Raw genomic sequence first — 22,184 nt, 5'->3', positions numbered from 1 at the left:
AAATTGCCTGATGACGACGAGGCTGCCAAGTGCGATCAACCTCCTCATCATCAAGTAGGGTCTCCGCCTCACTACTAGCCCCCTCGGCTGCGTCTGGGTCAGGAGACAGACCTGTCTCTAGACCGGCTACCGAGCCACTCTCCTCGCCAGTACTTGTTCGCTTGGCTGCTGAAAAGGCCGATGTCTCCCCCCGTTCCTGACCGCCCTCTGTTAGCTCTTCCTCACTGTACAGTGGGGCTGAGCCCACAGCATGCGATACTTCGCTTGGTGAGGGAACAGCAAAGGACAGGGGCAGGTAGAGGACACGTGATTTCAGTGGGCTTGCTCCCGGGCCATGCCAACTAACGGTTGTGTCTGACGTACCCACCGACCGTTGGCTGTAGGTGTCAGAGGTGACCTGGGAAGAGGAAGACGACCGAGCCAACCAATCAATGACGGCAGGGTTGTCGGTGGAGACACGACCGCTGGATGACACCGGGAGCACTGGCCTCTGGCTGCGAATACTGCTGCCTCGACCCCTTCCTCTGCTGCCACGTCTGCTCGCTCCTAAAACATTGCCTCCTCTGCCACTCCTCTGCATGTTGTCTGACATACTATTTAATTCAACGATTAGGTGTCCCTGAGTAACAATTCTCTGGCACTCAGTAACAATTCTGTCTGTCCCTGAGTATGAATTCTGTGGCCCTGAGTAACAATTCTGTGTCTGTGCGAGTAACAATTCTGTGTCTGTGCGAGTAACAATTCTGTGTCTGTGCAAGTAACAATTTTGTGTCTGTGCGAGTAACAATTCTCTGGCACTCAGTAACAATTCTGTCTGTCCCTGAGTAACAATTCTCTGGCACTCAGTAACAATTCTGTCTGTCCCTGAGTAACAATTCTCTGGCACTCAGTAACAATTCTGTCTGTCCCTGAGTATGAATTCTGTGGCCCTGAGTAACAATTCTGTGTCTGTGCGAGTAACAATTCTGTGTCTGTGCAAGTAACAATTTTGTGTCTGTGCGAGTAACAATTCTCTGGCACTCAGTAACAATTCTGTCTGTCCCTGAGTAACAATTCTCTGGCACTCAGTAACAATTCTGTCTGTCCCTGAGTATGAATTCTGTGGCCCTGAGTAACAATTCTGTGTCTGTGCGAGTAACAATTCTGTGTCTGTGCAAGTAACAATTTTGTGTCTGTGCGAGTAACAATTCTCTGGCACTCAGTAACAATTCTGTCTGTCCCTGAGTAACAATTCTCTGGCACTCAGTAACAATTCTGTCTGTCCCTGAGTAACAATTCTCTGGCACTCAGTAACAATTCTGTCTGTCCCTGAGTAACAATTCTCTGGCACTCAGTAACAATTCTGTGTCTGTGCGAGTAACAATTCTGTGTCTGTGCAAGTAACAATTTTGTGTCTGTGCGAGTAACAATTCTCTGGCACTCAGTAACAATTCTGTCTGTCCCTGAGTAACAATTCTCTGGCACTCAGTAACAATTCTGTCTGTCCCTGAGTAACAATTCTCTGGCACTCAGTAACAATTCTGTCTGTCCCTGAGTATGAATTCTGTGGCCCTGAGTAACAATTCTGTGTCTGTGCGAGTAACAATTCTCTGGCACTCAGTAACAATTCTGTCTGTCCCTGAGTAACAATTCTCTGGCACTCAGTAACAATTCTGTCTGTCCCTGAGTAACAATTCTCTGGCACTCAGTAACAATTCTGTCTGTCCCTGAGTAACAATTCTCTGGCACTCAGTAACAATTCTGTCTGTCCCTGAGTAACAATTCTCTGGCACTCAGTAACAATTCTGTCTGTCCCTGAGTATGAATTCTGTGGCCCTGAGTAACAATTCTGTGTCTGTGCGAGTAACAATTCTGTGTCTGTGCAAGTAACAATTTTGTGTCTGTGCGAGTAACAATTCTCTGGCACTCAGTAACAATTCTGTCTGTCCCTGAGTAACAATTCTCTGGCACTCAGTAACAATTCTGTCTGTCCCTGAGTAACAATTCTCTGGCACTCAGTAACAATTCTGTCTGTCCCTGAGTATGAATTCTGTGGCCCTGAGTAACAATTCTGTGTCTGTGCGAGTAACAATTCTGTGTCTGTGCAAGTAACAATTTTGTGTCTGTGCGAGTAACAATTCTCTGGCACTCAGTAACAATTCTGTCTGTCCCTGAGTAACAATTCTCTGGCACTCAGTAACAATTCTGTCTGTCCCTAAGTAACAATTCTCTGGCACTCAGTAACAATTCTGTCTGTCCCTGAGTATGAATTCTGTGGCCCTGAGTAACAATTCTGTGTCTGTGCGAGTAACAATTCTGTGTCTGTGCAAGTAACAATTTTGTGTCTGTGCGAGTAACAATTCTCTGGCACTCAGTAACAATTCTGTCTGTCCCTGAGTAACAATTCTCTGGCACTCAGTAACAATTCTGTCTGTCCCTGAGTAACAATTCTCTGGCACTCAGTAACAATTCTGTCTGTCCCTGAGTATGAATTCTGTGGCCCTGAGTAACAATTCTGTGTCTGTGCGAGTAACAATTCTGTGTCTGTGCAAGTAACAATTTTGTGTCTGTGCGAGTAACAATTCTCTGGCACTCAGTAACAATTCTGTCTGTCCCTGAGTAACAATTCTCTGGCACTCAGTAACAATTCTGTCTGTCCCTGAGTAACAATTCTCTGGCACTCAGTAACAATTCTGTCTGTCCCTGAGTAACAATTCTCTGGCACTCAGTAACAATTCTGTCTGTCCCTGAGTATGAATTCTGTGGCCCTGAGTAACAATTCTGTCTGTGCGAGTAACAATTCTGTGTCTGTGCAAGTAACAATTTTGTGTCTGTGCGAGTAACAATTCTCTGGCACTCAGTAACAATTCTGTCTGTCCCTGAGTAACAATTCTCTTGCACTCAGTAACAATTCTGTCTGTCCCTGAGTAACAATTCTCTGGCACTCAGTAACAATTCTGTCTGTCCCTGAGTAACAATTCTCTGGCACTCAGTAACAATTCTGTCTGTCCCTGAGTAACAATTCTGTCTGTCCCTGAGAATGAATTCTGTGGCCCTGAGTAAGAATTCTCTGGCACTCAGTAACAATTCTGTCTGTCCCTGAGTAACAATTCTCTGGCACTCAGTAACAATTCTGTCTGTCCCTGAGTAAAAATTCTGTGGCCCTAATAACGTTTCTGTGGCCCTAAGTAACAATTCTCTGGCACTGAGTGAAAATTCTGTCTGTCCCTGAGTATGAATTCTGTGGCCCTAACTAGCGTTTCTTTGTCCCTAAATAACGATTCTGTGGCCCTCATTAACAAGTCTGTGTCCCTGAGTAATGGTTCTCTGTCCCTAAGTAACTTCTCTCTGTCCCCAATTCTCGTTTCTGTGGCCCTAACTCTGTCCCTGTCCCTAGTACAGAGCGGTCTGCCTCTGTTCAATGACTGCAGGCAAATGAAGATTTCCAAAATGGCCGCTATATATACCTCGACCATTACACAGTGCTGGCTGGCTGGATGCTGATTGGCTGATGCGATCACATGTCGTTGAGGAATGCATTATGGGGCAGCGTGCCTTGTCTGCGCGCCTTCCCCGACATCCCCGCTCCGTCGCCGCACATGTCAGCCGCCATTTTCGGAAAAATTTCGATTCGCGCGTCCGAATTAGGCTGTTTTTCGGATTCGGCACGAATCGAAATTTTTCCGATATTCGACTCGAATTCCACTTCGGATACTTCGATTCGCTCATCTCTAGTTGTTAGGACAGCACAATAGAACGGTAGACTGAGGCCTTAAAAACAGGTCAACAGTTCCTATATATTTTTATCCTTAAAAGTTTACTTTAAGCATTTGACTTCTAACCTGCGCTTGAATCATTTGCAATCTGATTGTTAACAGAACAAGAATTTCTCTTTCCTTTCCAATTGTTTTTATAGCTCCGGTCCATTCTTTCTTCCCATAGGGTGACCCTGCTCACCTTGGAGGACCAGAGGCCACTGAAAAATTACCAAAACAGCAACCATGATTAAGCGAGCCCTCCCTCAGCAGGGGACAGCGCAGACATTATCATGGGCATAGCACAATGGTGTCATTTAAATGAGCCGGTGATTTTGCTGTTGTGCGAGAGTCTAGGGACCTGTTTCATGCTATACCAGTATTTGAAGATCTAACCAGTGACCCCTTTCGGAGAAGGGGCATCAGAAGCCATTAAAAACACATCGTTCACATTGTGACTCCCGGGGGTGGCAGTCCAAGCTTCAGAGAGGACCCAGGGGCAGCTGTACTTCCCGTTCTCACAGTAGGTAAGGAGACACTGGTAGGCTCTGCTTTATGCAGTAGGTTACAGCCTTCATGATCTTTCCATAGAACTGATTCAGCGTGCACTGCAGGAAAGGCTCGGCTGTAATTGTTGTTTAATAACCTCAGCATTATGCACCTACAAATGTTATTTCAGCGTTTTTTTTCATCCATGTTAACTTTATCAAACCGCACTTGTTATTTTGAGTTGTTTGGACAACAGTTTGTGCTCTTTGATGGAAAATCTTATAATAACAATTCACAAACAAAAAAAACTATTAGATTTAAAAAAAAAAAAAAAGGATACAATTAAGCAGTTAAGGCTGCTTTAAAATTAATGTGTAAATGTCAAAAGCAGGCAGAAACAAATTAAATTGGTTTCCTGTGCAAAACTCCTGTTGTGGCTTTCTAGAACAGTCTTTACAATCAAGGTTCCCAGGCACCCTGGAGTGCCTTAAGGTTTCTTCAAGGGTGCCTTGGCAAAAGGCCTAAAAATTGCCCAATAAATGTATACAAGTGTAGCGCTACCCATGTAGGGGCCACTAATTATCTGTCCCCCAAGCACCAGTCCATATACTCCAGCTCCAATGAATCAATCTAGGGGTTGTTTTTCTTTGTAGTTTATTGGTTGAGGAACGTCAGATGGAGGAGGAGGGATTAGGGCATGGGACACCCGAAACGCTCAGTGCTTAGTGATTGGAGGACAATCTTCTCTTGAATGATAATGGATGTTGCACAGTCTAAGGCCTCACAGCTGAAGACCATGAGGAAAGATTTTTTGGCATCTGGTTACCTTGTGTAAATGCATAACTGTTGGTACCCAGTGCAGTTTCCAAACCACTACACAGAGATCAGTTCAGGGTCTTTACTTAGGTCCCCAGGATTGCTGCCACCTTCCAACTTCCTCCACAAATACTCTAGTGAGTGGGACAGCACCTCTCCAGATCAGGTCCCCAGTGGTGGGTTCTGCCAACAGTTTCTAGCAAGATCCATTCAGACACTCAACCCTTACACCACTGAGGCTGCCAGAACACCTGTACAGTCCATAGGTTGCCTAAGGGCAGCAACCGCTCTGGCTCTGGAACCCTTCTGGGGAGAAGGAACCCCACTCTCCCGTGTTTCAGACTATTTATCACCATTCCAAGCTCTTCGAGGATTGGCCAGAACCTGATAAATATTCAGGCTGGTTGTTCTGAATCTCCTGCTATAGGCACTGTATTCTTCTTCCAGAGGCAGGAGGAAGCAATCAAACTTACAGTTTGTGAAGCCCTGAACAGGCCAGAACAAACAATCACTGTTCCCCTAATTACAAAAGGAGCGAAAAACGAAAAACGAAATTTTCCTACCATCCTATTCTAGAATGGTGCTACACAACTCAGCAGATGGCTGAAGCCTGCCATAAGGTACACAAAGCCTCAGGTTTTCACTGTGCACCATTGCAATTATTCAGCCACCAGCATCCTAACAACCAATGACATCATAGGTAGATAAGGAGGACATCGGCTTCCTGCATAGCAATTTTGTTTCCCCCTCCCCTGCCTCTCTCTCTGTCAGCACTGGGGTCACGTTAGCTGAGTGAGAAGAGAAACATTGGAATACTAGTCAGTACCATGTGCAAATGTGTATTTGCTTTAGAAAATAAATCACCTCTAACGTTGAGTTAGAGACCTCTGAAGAAGGAGCCTATTGAGCATGCTCTGAAATGCATTACCGCCCCCTTCACCTGCTATATCTGACTCTGCTCTCCAAGCTTCATTTTTGCTGCACAGGCACATCCTGGTGTCTACTTCCTGATCCTATAGGCATAGTTTGCTGCTGGACGGCTGGATGTCCCACCTGGATCTAATTACCACACGATGAGTCTTTTTAACCGTTTATCTTGTAAGTGCAAATTTTCTATTGTTTACTAAATAAATTGTCAATACTGCACTTAGAGGTGCCTTGCTCTCTTTTTCTTGCCTTGAGATAGTGCCTACTTTTAAAGGGTGCCGTGACTAAAAACGGTTGAGAACCACTGTTCTGGAAAAGTAAAGCTGTCCATAAGGGGATAAATTGGGTCACCTAAGATTTCTCCTTTTTGGCCATGGATGGCCCAAGTTACTAACAGATTTATCAAGCCACTGTGATAAGCATATTTGGATAGTCTAGGCAAACGCTGACCACCCATATTGTTTGGTGGATAATGGCAACAACTGCATGAGTGCTGCATATAAGCTCTGATTTGGCTCAAAAAAATGTTATAGTCCGCTCCACCTGAATGATATCTGAGCACAAATAATGGGTCAGGAAGGAAACATCCTTAAGCACAACAATTCTGACTTCAAGACTGTCTTTGTACATCACACAAAGCTTCCCTGGCCACTGTCAGATGCACGGTTGACCTCAGGGCCGGGGAGGGGGGAGATGAGGCACACAGAGCTTCCAATACTCCCCGAAGTGTCAGAGGATTAGAAGAGGTGAAGAATAGCAGTGTGGTTTGCAGCTCTCCATTGGAAAAGAGAGGCAGTGACAGCTTTTGCAATGAGAAAAGCATTACGTGACATCTTAAACCTAATATTCATAGGATGGTGACAGGGTCCCTTTAAAGGTTGGTTTCAGGAATAAAATCAATGATAAATGTTTATGTATACATAAAAATAATTATGTTTAAGCTTTCATCTTTTGGAAGGCAGCTGAAGGCCAATTAATGGATCTTTGGATATAAGACTGGTATTACTCAATATACAGTATAGACCTTTGGGTTATCCAGCCTCCAGAAAAAACTATTTTATTTTTGTTCTGGGGGGCTGCCAAGTAGACAATCAAATGTGACAGCATAGGCAAGACTTATCTATCACAATGGTACATACCAGGCTCTAAAATATTAAAAGCCCAACTCCAGGAAACTTGGAAATTCTGGTTAGTGTCCGCACTGCATGTGTTATCTTTATGTTTAGGTCTAGGGGGGGCAGAGAAAAGATCCCGGCCACTAGACCAGTCCCCACAGCATTTTCCCTAGCTGAGAATGGTCCACTGTCAGAGCATGGGGGAGTGCTGCCTGCTGGGGGGGAAGCACAGAACTGGTAAGTAAAATTGCTTTGACTCTGTCCTAGAATAAAGGAGCACTTATTCCTTGCAGTGTGAGTACAGTCCCACTGCAAGGGTGGATTTTCAAATTTCCTAGAGTTGGACCTAAAATATTAATATTTAAAGAACGTATTCATTATGTACGAGAGGACACCTTACATATATTTCAGGTGTTTTTTCAGCCACAGGAGAGTCTGCCTTTTTTCTTTTTAATTTTTTTTTTATCTTTATTTTTCTTTTCTTTCAGCCCACTGGCTGATTGAAAAAAAGTGAATCATATATGACCAGCCTAAGGTTGCTATTCTGGCTATGCAGTTTTGATTGGCTGATACTAATTACAAATCTTTTTAGGGATTCCATTCATATGGATGTGGTGGATGGGAACACAGGTGTCAGATCTGTGTGGTTGCTGGCATGCTGTATCACATATTGGCTTGGAATCTCTCTGGGACTCCAATGGAGATATCCCCAGCAGAATTCTCAGTTCACTCCAGCTGCCACAATTATTACAGAGCCAAATCCTGGTGTCATCCTCTGTAGTGTGATCTTTGTAATATTGAATTACCAGAAAGAGTGGGAATTCCAGCTAAAGAAAGTCACCTTTGTTATGACCTTATGGAATACGGTGATACGGAATACATAAAGACAATATTACTACCGAAGTCTCCAGGAGGATATTAGAGGTTGGTAGGTGATTAAACCCATTAGTGTCCACCACAAGTTGATAGATTTGTTGTAGGAGCTGCTGGACTTTAAAGTAGTAAAGCCAAGCATTAAAGTGGAACTACACTGCATCTGAGCACCACTAACCAAAAATGCTATTTAATTAATTTTAAATATTCAAAGCAAACTGACCCATCTATTCATGTCTGTGCATTATTTTGCTGAGAAATCACTTGGAGAAACCCCCCCCCCATTGCACAGGGGTCTTCAAATTTTCGATACAAAGGGCCAGTTTACTGCCCTTCAAACTTTAGGAGCGTGGGACTGTAGCTAGTGGGAGTAGAAAACGTCCTGGCATTGGTGGAAGTAAACAATGCCATAGGCTTGGTGGTCAGTGGGAGCAAAAAAAATTATTGGTGTCATTGGAAGATATAGCGCCCCATCATTGGTGTCAGTGGGAGAATTAGTTCCCAATCTCTGTTGTCAGTGGGAGGAAGAGTACTACATTGTTGGTGTCAATGGGAGGAATAGTGTGTCTTTGGTATTATTGGAAGGAAAAGTGCCTCGTATCAGTGGAAGGAATAGTGCCCCAAAGGCCAGATAAAGGCAAGTAAGGGGTCACATCCTGCCCGCGGTTTGTAGTTTACAGACCCCTTAGCATTTCTGGCCATAGCCATTTTGAGTAAGGGAACATGCTTCATGTAGCATTTACTTCCTGGAATCCATCTGCCCTTAGCTCAGGCATGCAGACAGGAGGGTGTGCTTTGCTGACATCAGTTGCTAGGCCTGGAACCAGGAAGAAATGTAAAATGAAAAAGTTTAAAACAAGTAAATATGATAAACTTTCTTGTCTATTTACTAATGCTGATAGCATAAGGATTAGAAATAGTCAATATCGATTAAGAGAGTGAAGTTCCACTTTAAAGTATCCTTTAAGGTACAAGCAGCTTTGCCACCACACAATGCGCAGTAAGGTTGACCATACATTATACAATGTTCCTTTAGATTTACCAAAACCTAAATCTAAAGGAAATTGAATAAGAAAATTGTATAATGTATTGCCAGCTTTATGGTCCACTGTTGTCACCATCAGGAAACCCGCCCTGTGAAATGCAGGGCAGCCATTGGTGGAGTGCATGTAGACAGAAAGTGGCTGCATGAGATCAGGACCAATGAGATGCAGCAAAGACTGAAAAAGTAAAAACAAGTATTTAATTTAAAAAAAGGTGTTAATTATACACAGTGCTTTAGTAAATAAAATGTTATTAAATGTCAGCTAGGTGACAATATAGGCATATAGCCCATCTACCATGTACTGTAAATCCACCTAGCCAAGCTACCTTGGTGTCTCTCCAACAAAATAAGGCTTTTGGGTATGGGGGAGGATTAACCTCTCCAATGTAACAGAACCAGACCTGAGCAGCCAATCACCAAGGATAAACTCTATCATGCAGGAGGTGCCATGACTTTTCCCTATCTAAGCTTCAACCAGATAGGGAAACCAGTTAAGACATGGGGGATTTTTCAGTGGGGAGGCAGGGAGGGGGAGAGGTTGAGTAAGTATACTTATCTAGAGATCCTGTTTTGAATAGAGTATGAATGAGACATTGAGGCTGATTTACTAAACGCAAATTGGCCATACACTTTGCAAAGTGCAGTTGCACTCTGGTTCTGTGACATGGGAGAGGTTACATACTGCCCCATACCCAGTCCTTTTAAAAACATGCTGGTTTAAAATGGGTTAAGTCTAACAAGGTGTATGCTACCTCATGGACTTACCGGTAAGTCTTCCACAATAGGGTTGATTTACTAAAGGGAAATAGACTGTGCACTTTGCAAAGTGCAGTTGCACTCTGCAAGAGCAGTTGCTCCAGAGCTTAGTAAATAAGCAGAAGCTCTGCTGACTTCCATCATCCAATCATGTGAAAGCAAAAATGCTGTTTTTTTAACTTTCTTTGTATGTGATTGGGTATTCTTTGTAAAGTTAATCTTTACGTCATTTAGTACGCTTGGGAGCAACTGTACTTGCAGAGTGCAACTGCACTTTGCAAAGTGTACAGTCTATTTGCCTTTAATAAATCAACCCCAATGTGCTAGTGTGCAATGCATACTAGCACATTTTGCTATTAACTTGCAGGGGGACCTGATTGTTTGTTTTTTTTTATTTGAATTTACTACCACTTTAACAAGGAAGCAACGTTCTCTGCAAAAAGATTTGTATTTCTGTCCATCCAGTTTTAAGATTTACACAGCTCTGCCACACCACACAGTCCTGTCTGGCCAAGGAGGAGACCTGATCTTTTTCTGCTGCAAATCATAAACACTAACAGGTCTTTCCCCTCCCCCCCGTGACTAGACAGTGAAGGAGAATCAACAGAGGGATGAGCTCATCTTTCAGTCACTCTGCTTCCTCCTACCCCTTGAATTATGGCACAACTGATTGGCTCCTTTTGCTGATTATCCCTCCTCCAGTCTGGGCTCTGTTGTACAAGGACAGCAAGGGACTGATACCAAGTCAAATGTAATTGTTACACTACTTGCATTTAAAATACATTTAAAGCTCTCACCACTGGAGACCCCACAAATAAAAAAGAGTGGATGATTCAATCTCTAGCACCCTAAAAAACTGGAAGAAAGGTTTCAAAAGAGGAACCATTTAAGTAAACAAATACGGTATGCCATTGTCTATTTTTTTTTTTTTTTTACTATAGAAGAACATTTTTTTCCCTTTCTACTACACTTAACTACTAATACACACTATTCTCCAGCATGTGAAGAGCCAGGCATTCTAAGTGCATGTTTATTGTAAATTATTAATTCTGTGGTTTGGGGCTAAGTGATTTTTTTTCTTAGCCAATATTTATATACCGAATCTTGAAATGAGAAGTTTGCAGAAACAGAGGGATGGATGCTCAGTGGAAACTGAGTTTCGAGGCACTTGGCTACCTAACACTTCCTGTAGGTTTTCCCGAACCCAAGATAACGTAACATTGCCTGCAGTGTTTTCAAGCCGACATTTCAGAGCGGTTTTCTCAATCGATGGATTGAACCTTAAGTGAGACTTCTAGAGAGGAGAATGGAAAACAGCTTTTTAGGTGCATATTTTTAGGGGATATTATAGGTGAAAACAGCAGACGCGCTCGTATCAAAGAACACTTAGTAACTTTTAAAGACGGCAAACATGGATTTTAAAAGTTTTCCGTACCTTGACTGAACTCTGTGTGATTTAGAATGAACAGAGAAGATACTTTTCTGTAAGCCAAGCAAAACCTGTAATCTTCAGTATTGATAAAAAAAATGGAGTACAGAAGTGTACAAAGCTGAAAATATAACATAATAACTGAACGCCAAGAAAAAAAGGATGGCTATGAAAATGGACTGTTTAAGCCAACCAATCTCAATGATGGTTTCTCCAGAGGTTATTGAAGGTTTCTTGAGCTGTGGCTGTTTGACCACCCATCTGATGGAGCCTGCATACTTCTGGGCACAGCACTACTTGGCAAAGCAAGCGGCATGGCACCAATGTTCTTTTTTAGCTGTCTGTAAAAATGGCATTCTTGCTATCACTGTAAGGCAAGCTTTGTTCCCTTACCACCAATGCAAGAGGCATTCTTCCCATTGACAACAGATAAATTAAAGCAGATCTTCACCCTCAGATACAAGTTGCCTCCTCCCCTCCTTTTCATACAGAGCTCACTTTTTCTTCCCTTGTTTACCTTGTTTTTATTGAAAAAACATCGGGCTGCCCTCCATGTACATCACTTGCCCAGCGAATGATGTTCATTATGTCTGCTATGCCTCCTGGGATATGCAGGTCACACATCTCAAGAGACATAGTCCTTCACTGAGAAAAAAAGAGGAAACAGACCCAGTACATCGTCAAGAGGACCAGAGGCTGAACCAGAAGAGCTGACAGGCCTCTCGATGATGTCACATGAAGATGGTGGCACAGGACCAAGCGGGGGCGGAATTCTGAGAGGATTCTGCAGGACACTGCTGGGTGAGTGAGAATCTGAAAAGGTTACAACCCAAAGCAATGTTTACACTGGGCTAAAAAAAAGGATGGAGAGGCTGGAAATCTGCTTTAATCTTAGCATGAGTTCCCTGAGATCATAAAATTATATCAATGGTTGAGAAAAGCTGGTTTAAGGAGGTACTGTAGGCGGTACTGTGCCACCTTTTATATCTATCAAAAATGTATGCATTTTATAAAAAGAATACCCACTTAACAATATTCAGTACCCTTGATAATGGTTGTGGAATATTTGGACAGGTTATAAGCAGAAAAGGTCCTCTTTAAGGCTCCATTCACACCTTGGTTGACATGAGCTGCATTAAAATATAGCAACAGCAAAAAGTTCAAAAAGTAAGGGACTTTATAAAACCCTGTTTGTAAAAAAATCCCACCAAAATAAGGAAAAACTCTTCTTAGACCAGACATTCTCAATTTTTTAACATTAAGGAACCCTTGAAATAACTTTTCAGTCTCAGAGAACCCCTGCTAATAACTACTATAGCTCCAGCTCTTGATAGATTAGTGTCATGGTCCCGGGGAAGAATGCCCCTTGCATGTGTGGTCATTAGGAAGAATCTCCCCCTTACTGATGGCTATAAAGATCATTGTTGTCAGTGACCTCATAGCAACCTCCGGATACAGGCTGATACAGGCTCTCTTAGACAGTTATCACTATGACAGGTGCCCCCACTGGAAGATTTCCCCTACCGCTCCTTTTCTGGTGGCAATTAAGAGTTTTAGATTTTCCAACACTTTCTGTCCTGGTGACCAGGACACATAAAGGAGGGAATCTACCTAACATGGACTCAGATGGCAACAAAGGCCTAAAAGAAATTCTAATCCTTCGCTAATCTACCCAAAACTAAAGAAAAACATTTTGGCAATGGACACAGTTTCAGGCAGCCTGTTTGAGTGAGCCAAGCTCCCAACTATAGCATAATACTTCGGTAGTTAAAGAATAATTCCAGGCATAGGTATTTTATACATAGTTATATTGGTCCAGCTTGAATCAATGTAATTGTGTATATTCCATACCTGGATGATGCCCTGGAAGCTGGAAATCACTGAAGTAGACCCATGATGCAGTTTTGTGTGATTGAATGAGGTGGAGAGGTGGGGCGGGGACCTCATTCAGTCAGAGAATACTATGCATTCATTCAAAAAAATGCAAAGCATTCTCTGAATGGAGTCTATGCCTATACCTCCTGTGTTGAGTAACAGAGGTGCAGTCTTCAACTCGATCCCCAGAAGCAAGTGTAGATCACTGGAGTAGAGGTGCATACTGTAATGATCTCCAGCTTCTAGGGGCAGCAGCCAAGTATAGAACATGGATAGTTACAGTGCTCCAAGCTGGAGCAATGTAACTCTGTCCAACAAAGAAAACATGCTCTACTGCAAATTACCTGGGAGACTGGGAACCGCTGCTCTGACCCAAATGCCTTTGAAATGTAAGAATAATCCTCTAATACAATGAAGTCAGCTACTCAGTAACATCTATTAAAATTCTTTATTGCATGGTAGGATATAGCACTTACACGCTAACATGTTTTGGCTGAAGCCTTACTCATAAGATCAAGCCGAACTGGTTACTGTAAAATTTCACCTTAAATTGACACTCCCTACACACACTGCAAGGGTTAAATGCTTGTTTAGTCTAGAAGACAAGAAAAAACCCAACACTAATTTTATTCCTTGCTTTCCAGGTAGCTCCCCTATGCTCCTGGGATGAAGATGGGCCATCGGCATCCTCACGTGATAACATCGGAAAGTTGTGACCGGTCAAGCAGTGAAGGTGAGCAGCTTCAGGGGACAGAGTGGAGTATGCCTGTGGGAACGGGAGAAAGGTACGTTTTTCACCTTATTCTTCACTCTTTATACTAAATGAGCATTTAACCCTTACAAGGAGGGTTGGGGGCACTGCCAGGTTTACATCGGTCTATACCTCAGAGCAAAAAAAAGAGGAACAAAAGAGGTAAGAGGGACAGATGGATTTGATACCAAAAAAAGGGACATTCCCTTCAAAAAAAGACACAGTTGGGAACTATGCCCTTGAGCACACAACTTTGGTTCCCAAAGTAACTCTATATGCTGGGGTCATCTCACACACACAGAAGATTTCTTAATGGGTTCTTCCCAGACTTAGAATATTGTGACAACATGTATGGATCTATGAGAAGATTGTCTACTTTCTTTCAACATATACACACATTATACAATATTTACTGTATATATAGAATATACTATTATTAGGCTGCAATTCACGAACAAATTAGTGATTTCAAAATGCATAACAAACCAAACTGTGAGCAAATTACATACACACTGGAGCAAAATCATGCTGGAATAGCTTTGAATTCATTGAAAAGCGGCTGATTCGCCGCTTGCTTTCCCAGCACAATCAGGTAAGTTTGGAATCTATGCGCAATTTATTCATAATTAGTTAAAGATTAAAAACACACAACAGCGCACTATGCCTTGCATAATAAAAAGAATGCCGACAAAATGAGTTTACCTATTTTATACCTGATTTAAGCTTTTTATGTAGTGCAGGGCATGGAATTGGGGGGGCCTCATTTTTGGAAATCTATCATCCAGAAAGTTACAAAATCCAGAAAGCCAAAACAGTGAATAACTGCCGCTGCTTAGATATAATATTGTAAATAGACATGAAAGCCGCCATTATAACTGAACTCCAGGAAAACAGCTAAATAAATTGCTGCATAAAAGGGAACTGTTATACCTGCCTAAGGATCTGTAATTTTGACCATGTGGTCCTGAGATCTGAAGAGACTTTTCAGAGAGCACAGTCAGATTGGTGACCTCACTTTTCTTTGCCCTAGTTAGGCAATTTAGGTTGGTCACCTCCCACCCATAGGAGCAGCAGCAGACTGTGGAGGTTATCTCTCTCTTCTCAACTGTTTCCTATCAGCAGAACCTGGTTCACAGTGCCAACCATACTTCTAGTTTAAGTTTGACTACAGGAGAGGCTAATATCAAGACCTATTCAAGTATTTACATCATCTATATTTGAAAATACATTTCATGCTTTTTTTATCAAATATAACTTCATGAAAGTTGTTTTTATATCTGCCTAGATTTCAGCTTCTAAGAACAAGGAATGGATATTTTTTCATAGTTTCATTGGTCTAGCTTGGTGCCTGCTCGTAATGGGCGCCATTCTGAAAATGCTTTGCATTTTCTCAATGAACGTAAAACATTATCTGATTGGACAATGGGGTCACCACCCCACTCTTCCACTGTGTCCAACCAGAGAACAATTTGCATTCATTCAAAAAATGCAAAGCAACCTCTGAATGGTACCCATGCTGAGCGGCCAACTTCCTGTTTCAGAATGCAACTGGGCAGCCGCTCAGCAAGGGACTCAGAAGCTAGTGAAGATCATTGGAGTAGTATTGTCTACTAAAGTGATTTTCTCTAGAGCATGGGTCTGTAAACTGTGGCCCCTGGGGCAAATCTGGCCCACTGCAAGATTTTATAAGACCCTCTAATGTAAGAGGGGGCTCTGATGTGGACCTCATGTAAGGGGGACTCTGATGGGGCCAGATGTAGAGGGGAAATCAGATGGGGACCCAGATGTAAGAGGGGAATCTGATGGGGACTATTATGTAAGAGGGGTCTCTGATGTAAGGGGGTATTTGATTGGGGCTTAATGTAAGGTAGCTCTGATAGGGACTCTGATATAAGGGGGACTTTGATCGTACCTTCATATTTCTAGCATCAATTTTCAGAACATTTCTCAATGACTATCTTAGCAGGGGTTCCATGAGACTAGAAAATTATTGTAAGGGTTCCAGTGTGGTGAAAAGGTTAGGACAGACTACTGCAAAATGTAATGTAGTTTATTGGGTCTATATGAAATAAATAACAGAGCAGTAAAAGGGGAAAAATACCTGAATGGGGTAACGTTGTTCCTCACCACACCTAAAGCATGTATGGTAGTCATTTTTTAATTAATATTTTATATCATTTAATTTATTTCAGGCAATGTGCTCTTTAATATGGAAAGGTTTCTTAGCCAAGAAAGCCCCAATGTTCTCAACATGTCAGATAATTGACACCATACGTACATCTAAATTCATAAATACAACATCTTGGCTCTGGAATGCAGTACACACACAGTAACAAGATTAAAATGCCATAGGTAGTCACTCCCTATCTGCTACAATAACTTCTGTCACAGCGCTGATTGCTTTTTATCAAGATATGTGATCCCAGAGAGCTGTCAGTAGCAGGGGCTTCTGGGAGTTGTAGTCATTCCACTTTAATGAGAGAAGCGCTGAAGGCAAAAGCCCATGATCCTCCAAGTGTTGCATGGCATCAAACTGAATCATATTCTCGCTGAGGACAGAGCACTGTGCGGAAATAATGAAACCTGCGTCTCTTCATCTGGCAGACGCTATTGGCTATCCATGCAAATGATGCTATGGCCATTGATGTGGTGCATCAGACATGCTCCTGAATTCATGAATAATGCATAGCGCCTTCTACAAGAATCTCCGGCACATGAGAATGCCATATATCAATGTAATGTGGATAGATCACCTAAAAAGTCGCTTCTACGATACATATTCCCCAATCGAATCTAACCATGTTAAAGAGCAGGAAAACATGCCATCGGACATTTATATAGATCAAAGACTGGGTGTTTATTAGCTGTGATAGACCTGAACTGTTTAAATTTAAAGGAATACTTCAGTCAACGCAGGAAATGTAGTTATTTCTTTGTATTCCCCATGTTTATAAAGACCCAATATTTGCTCAGTACCTAGACCATGAACACCGGTCCCTGCTTCCGAAGTTGTTTACAGTCTAATGTCCCTACCACAGGTCAAGATACAAAAAGCCCTGCGTCGCTTAATGCATTCTAATAGAAGGATAGCTGTGCAGACACTGAGGAGAATGCCAATCACAGCCTCCCGCGGCAAGTCTCAACAAAAGCTGATAATGGTTTTTCAATAAATTTGATATTTATGGTAAACAAAGGGCTGGTGCTGCTTTTGGCTGAGACTCCCTGGGTTCGGTTGTAATGCCCTCTGGCACAGTTGTGCACAATGAAGAGCTATTTAACCTGTTTGGGTTGAGGTAGGAAACCCACAAAAAATTTAGAAAATATAAAAATTTTACACAGTATCTTTAGTGAGAGTAAAATTCTGGACACCAGCACTGCAAGGTATGTATGCTAAAGTGTCCCTTTACCTACCTGTGCAGGGAAAAATAAATGAGTCACCTAAAGTGTTTCTAAACCCAAGAACAAAAGTCAAGTATATTGCAGCTTACTAGTCCTTGGTTGACTGCATTAGTTTTCTTTTATTCAGGCTTTTTCCCCCTTTTATTTTTACCAGTAATCCTATGAGCACATTTGCTTCCTTGGGTGGCTGTGCTCACTCCTCCATTGCATCTATGGAGGGGGGCATGGTTGTCATCCAGGCTGCTCTCCTGATTTGGACTACATAATGGTCTTCTTTCTATTCATCTCCATTACATGCATGCACTTAGGAGTTACTTCCCGGCAACCGGTACCATTCTCATTACGCTGGAATGAGCTGTACACAGTGTACACAGAAGATAAGAAACCACTTGGATCTGAGGAAAAAAGTGTTTTTGTGAAGGAAATTTTCAGGCATGTGAAGCCACTCAGAAAATTCATGAGTCACCTAAATTTTGGAGTGGTTTCATGGGAGCTTAACACTGTCCTACAGTCCATCATTCAAATGTTCCCAGGGAAATACTGCTTTGTACTAAGATTAAGGCTACTTTCACACTGATCTATAAAAAGTGTTTTTGCCATGTTTTTACTACACGTGAATTTTTAACATGACATATTATTCAAAAACCTCACCAAAAGTGCACCACAGGTGTGTTTTGGCTGCATCTTCCATTGATTTCAATGGGGAGGTGCGTTTTTTTTTGACTGCACCAAACCTGCATCGAAAATACAGCAAGCAGGACTTTGAAAAACGCACCGGGACCACGATCAGTTTGAAGAGTTCCATAGGAAATGGCCACACTCTTTTCTTCTGCTTTTGTTAACACAAAAGCAGAAGAAAAATGGATCATCGTTAAAGCGGCATTAGAAACAGAGCTTGTGAGTGGAAATATTTTTGATATACATGTCTTGTATAGTACCAGGTATAGTAAAATCAAAGTGTTTAAAGTGCACTGCAGTCAAACTTAGGAGTCATCCAATATTTGGGTGTGGTCTTCTGGTACTTGATGGAGAGCCCATTTACAACGGTACGGTGTGCTCTAGTACACTAATGCACACGCCCTAATGTGCTGGGGGTAGAACTTATACTTGCATTGGATGTCACATCTGCATAGGGAAATAGGCACTGCATTTCCATGATATAGGCCCCTTTTACATGAATGGTGCAATCAGGTGTGTCTGTCTGTTTTTCAGGAGGACCTGATCGGATCCTCCATTTTCCTCTATGGGTATTCGGGCATAAATCGACTTGTGAGAGTTTGCACCTGGCTACCTCTGGTCTGGAAAAAAAAAATGGAAAGGGGTCTGTTCAACCAGATCAGAGGACAGTCAGGTGTAAGGCCCCTTGCACACTGGCAGGATCTGATTTTGCTCAGCAGGGGATCTGTCTGCTGGTCTGCTGCTGAGCTGAGTGGAGCTGCTGGATGATGAGTCTGCGTCTGCTCTGCTTATGCAGAGTGGACACGGACACAGCTTACTCTGCACTATGGGCAATCAGATGTAAACAGACCAGCTGTCCGATTACACCTGACTGCTCTCTGGCCCAACCAGAAGTAGGGGAACAGATCCCCATTCCATTTGTTTTTGCCAGATTCGTTCAGAGGTAGCTGAGTGTAAACGGACACAGGTCCATTTAAATCCGGCTACTCATTGAGGAGAATGAAGGGTCCGATCAGGATTGCGATCGGTCGTTCAAGTAAAAGGGGCCTAAACAGACAGCTGGTCTGTTTACATCCGACTGCCTATACAGCAAACTGGGCTGTGGCCATGTAAATGGAGCAGACATGAACCTGTCATCTGGCAGCTCCGCTCAGCTTAGCAGGGGATCTGCGGACAGATCCTCCACTGAGCAAAACTGGATCCGGTCCATATAAAAGGGACCTTAATGGCAAATGCAGGACGTAGTGAACATACAGTAAATGCAGGCGAGAACTTGAGGCTGACTCTTGATTACAGCCAGCCATTCACCACATAGCTGCCAATCAATGGATGTGGGCCTGTCATGACTGGGTGCTGTGGAGATCATACCACCAACAAAGGAAGCATGGCATCATCATGCACTCTTCCTTTAGCATTGCCAGAGTGTTTACAGAGGCAGCATGGCTGCCCAAGAACCTCAACCAACAATATAACACACATGACAACTGACAACTGCACAGGTCCATTGAGATGTCATTTACAATTAATTTCCCCACAACAAGTAAGTGTAAATGGACCCTATATCACCCAGGGTTTTGGGTGCTGGAATGCCATTTGCACTTTACTTATGCTGGCACTGCTTTGAGCAGAGTGATTTCTTGCCTGGCAGTTGTAGTAAAGTTCCAGCTCAACACAGAAGAGAGGCAGAGGAGCATGGAAGCGTGTGGTCAGGTAAGCTACCCACCAAACACCAGTACAGGGTCGGGGGTTTATTCTATGCCAATGGACACTACCAATAGAACTTATTTAGGCATCAGAGCATTTCTTGGACAACCTTCCCTTTTAATACAATTTACCACATTCCTAGTTTTGGACGAAGGTGCAGCACACCTTTATCACCCTGGTAACATTCTTACAGGGTCAACATCCCTGTACCACAACCTCAACTAGGGTTCCTACAGAAGTTGCCAGGGGTTTCTCAGTCAATTAGCTATTTCTGCCTATACAATAAATTACCACTTTCACTAATGCCCTCTTTAGCTATCTATTAGGGGGGCATTTTTCCCACTGACCACTAATGTTAAGTAGAATTCTTCCCACTGACCACCTTTGTAATGGGTTGCTTCTCTAATAGACCATCAGTTTAAGGGGACCTCCTACAGTGACCGCAAGTGTAAAGTGGTACAACTAATCTACAGAATTTTTTTTCTCACCATCTGACCATCAGTGCACTGGGGCTCTTCTCTCAATTATCACCAATTTATTGTGGTCCTTCTTCCATTGACCCCTAATCTACAGGATCCCTTCAATCACTGACAGTTTACGAGGGCCATTCTCCCAATGACCACTAACCTACGCCGTTTCTACGCCAATCTTTTCAACCAGGACCTTTTTCTACTGACCACTACTCTGCAGGGTCCCATCGCTCACTGACCATTAGCGTAAGGGGTCCTTTTTTCCTAAGACTACCAATGTAAGGTAGCCTTCTTCCACTGACCACTAATCTTTAGTGTCCACTCTTCCTTCATCATCAGTTTAAGGAGGTCTATCTTCCAATAACCACCAATGTAATGTGGTTCTTCTTCCACTTACCACTAATCTACAGGATCCCTATTTTCACTGACCGTAGTGTAAAGGGGGCCTTCTTGCAATGTATATGCTGTGAATAAGCTCTACAGTACAGAAGCATAGTCAGCTGTGATGGCCAAGTGGTTAAGGTGTTGGACTCGAAATCCAATAGGGTCTCCCTGCACAGGTTCAAGTCCTGCTCACAGCGAGAGAGTTTTGAAAACATGAGTGTGAAAGGCCCCTACTTCAAATGATCCTCAGTGGACGGTGGTCTTCCTTCCACTGATGGCTAAAATCACTGACAATCAATGTGAATGGTCTGTCTTCCACTAACCTACAGGATCTTCTTTCTCACTAGCCATCAGTGAGAAACACACAACATCAGAGGAAAAACACAGCAGCTGTTTCTACGCCAATCTTTTCAACCATGACCTTTTTCTACTGACCACTACTCTGCAGTACGGTAGAGCTGATTCACAGCATATACATTGCAAGAAGGAACCCTTTACACTACGGTCAGTGAAAAAAGGAATCCTTACGCTAATGGTCAGTGAGCGATGGGACCCTGCGGAGTAGTGGTAAGTAGAAAAAGGTCCTGGTTGAAAAGATTGGCGTAGAAACAGCTGAGTGGCCGAGTGGTTAAGGCATTGGACTCGAGATCCAATAGGGTCTCCCTGCGCAGTTTCAAATCCTGTTCACAGCGAGAGAGTTTTGAAAACATGAGTGTGAAAGGCCCCTACTTCAAATGATCCTCAGTGGACGGTGGTCTTCCTTCCACTGATGGCTAAAATCACTGGCAATCAATATGAATGGTCCGTCTTCCACTAATCTACAGGATCTTCTTTCTCACTAGCCATCAGTGAGAAAAACACAGCAGCTGTTTCTACGCCAATCTTTTCAACCAGGACCTTTTTCTACTGAACACTACTCTGCAGGGTCCCATCGCTCACTGACCATTAGCGTAAGGGGTCCTTTTTTCCTAAGACTACCAATGTAAGGTAGCCTTCTTCCACTGACCACTAATCTTTAGTGTCCACTCTACCTTCATCATCAGTTTAAGGAGGTCTATCTTCCAATAACCACCAATGTAATGTGGTTCTTCTTCCACTTACCACTAATCTACAGGATCCCTATTTTCACTGACCGTAGTGTAAAGGGGGCCTTCTTGCAATGTATATGCTGTGAATCAGCTCTACTGTACAGAAGCATAGTCAGCTGTGATGGCCGAGTGGTTAAGGCGTTGGACTCGAAATCCAATAGGGTCTCCCTGCGCAGGTTCAAATCCTGCTCACAGTGCGAGAGTTTTGAAAACATGAGTGTGAAAGGCCCCTACTTCAAATGATCCTCAGTGGACGGTGGTCTTCCTTCCACTGATGGCTAAAATCACTGGCAATCAATGTGAATGGTCCGTCTTCCACTAACCTACAGGATCTTCTTTCTCACTAGCCATCAGTGGACAAACACAGCAGCTGTTTCTACGCCAATCTTTTCAATCAGGACCTTTTTCTACTGACCACTACTCTGCAGTACGGTAGAGCTGATTCACAGCATATACATTGCAAGAAGGAACCCTTTACACTACGGTCAGTGAAAACAGGACCCCTCATGCTAATGGTCAGTGAGCGATGGGACCCAGCAGAGTAGTGGTCAGTAGAAAAAGGTCCTGGTTGAAAAGATTGGCGTAGAAACAGCTGCTGTGTTTGTCCACTGATGTCCACTCACAGCGTGAGAGTTTTGAAAACATGAGTGT

The 22,184-nt window shown here is 43.0% G+C and overlaps 1 protein-coding gene and 3 non-coding genes across 5 annotated transcripts in view; 3 read left to right on the top strand and 1 right to left on the bottom strand.

Moving 5' to 3' along the window:
- Window positions 1-22,184, bottom strand: part of ADGRL1 (adhesion G protein-coupled receptor L1) — a 584,175-nt gene that overhangs the window by 265,020 nt on the left and 296,971 nt on the right. The gene's annotated exons all lie outside the window — the stretch shown is intronic.
- Window positions 20,561-20,642, top strand: TRNAS-CGA (transfer RNA serine (anticodon CGA)). The gene has a single exon. It is a non-coding gene; the product is annotated as a tRNA-Ser (tRNA).
- Window positions 21,056-21,138, top strand: TRNAS-CGA (transfer RNA serine (anticodon CGA)). The gene has a single exon. It is a non-coding gene; the product is annotated as a tRNA-Ser (tRNA).
- On the top strand, window positions 21,649-21,730 carry TRNAS-CGA (transfer RNA serine (anticodon CGA)). The gene has a single exon. It is a non-coding gene; the product is annotated as a tRNA-Ser (tRNA).

Source organism: Staurois parvus, unplaced genomic scaffold (genome assembly GCF_062004578.1).
Source record: "Staurois parvus isolate SC_StPar_1 unplaced genomic scaffold, SC_StPar_1.0 ptg001328l, whole genome shotgun sequence".
Lineage (NCBI taxonomy): Eukaryota > Metazoa > Chordata > Amphibia > Anura > Ranidae > Staurois > Staurois parvus.
Note: the sequence above shows the minus strand (reverse complement) of the source record. Positions and strands in the feature narration are given on the sequence as shown.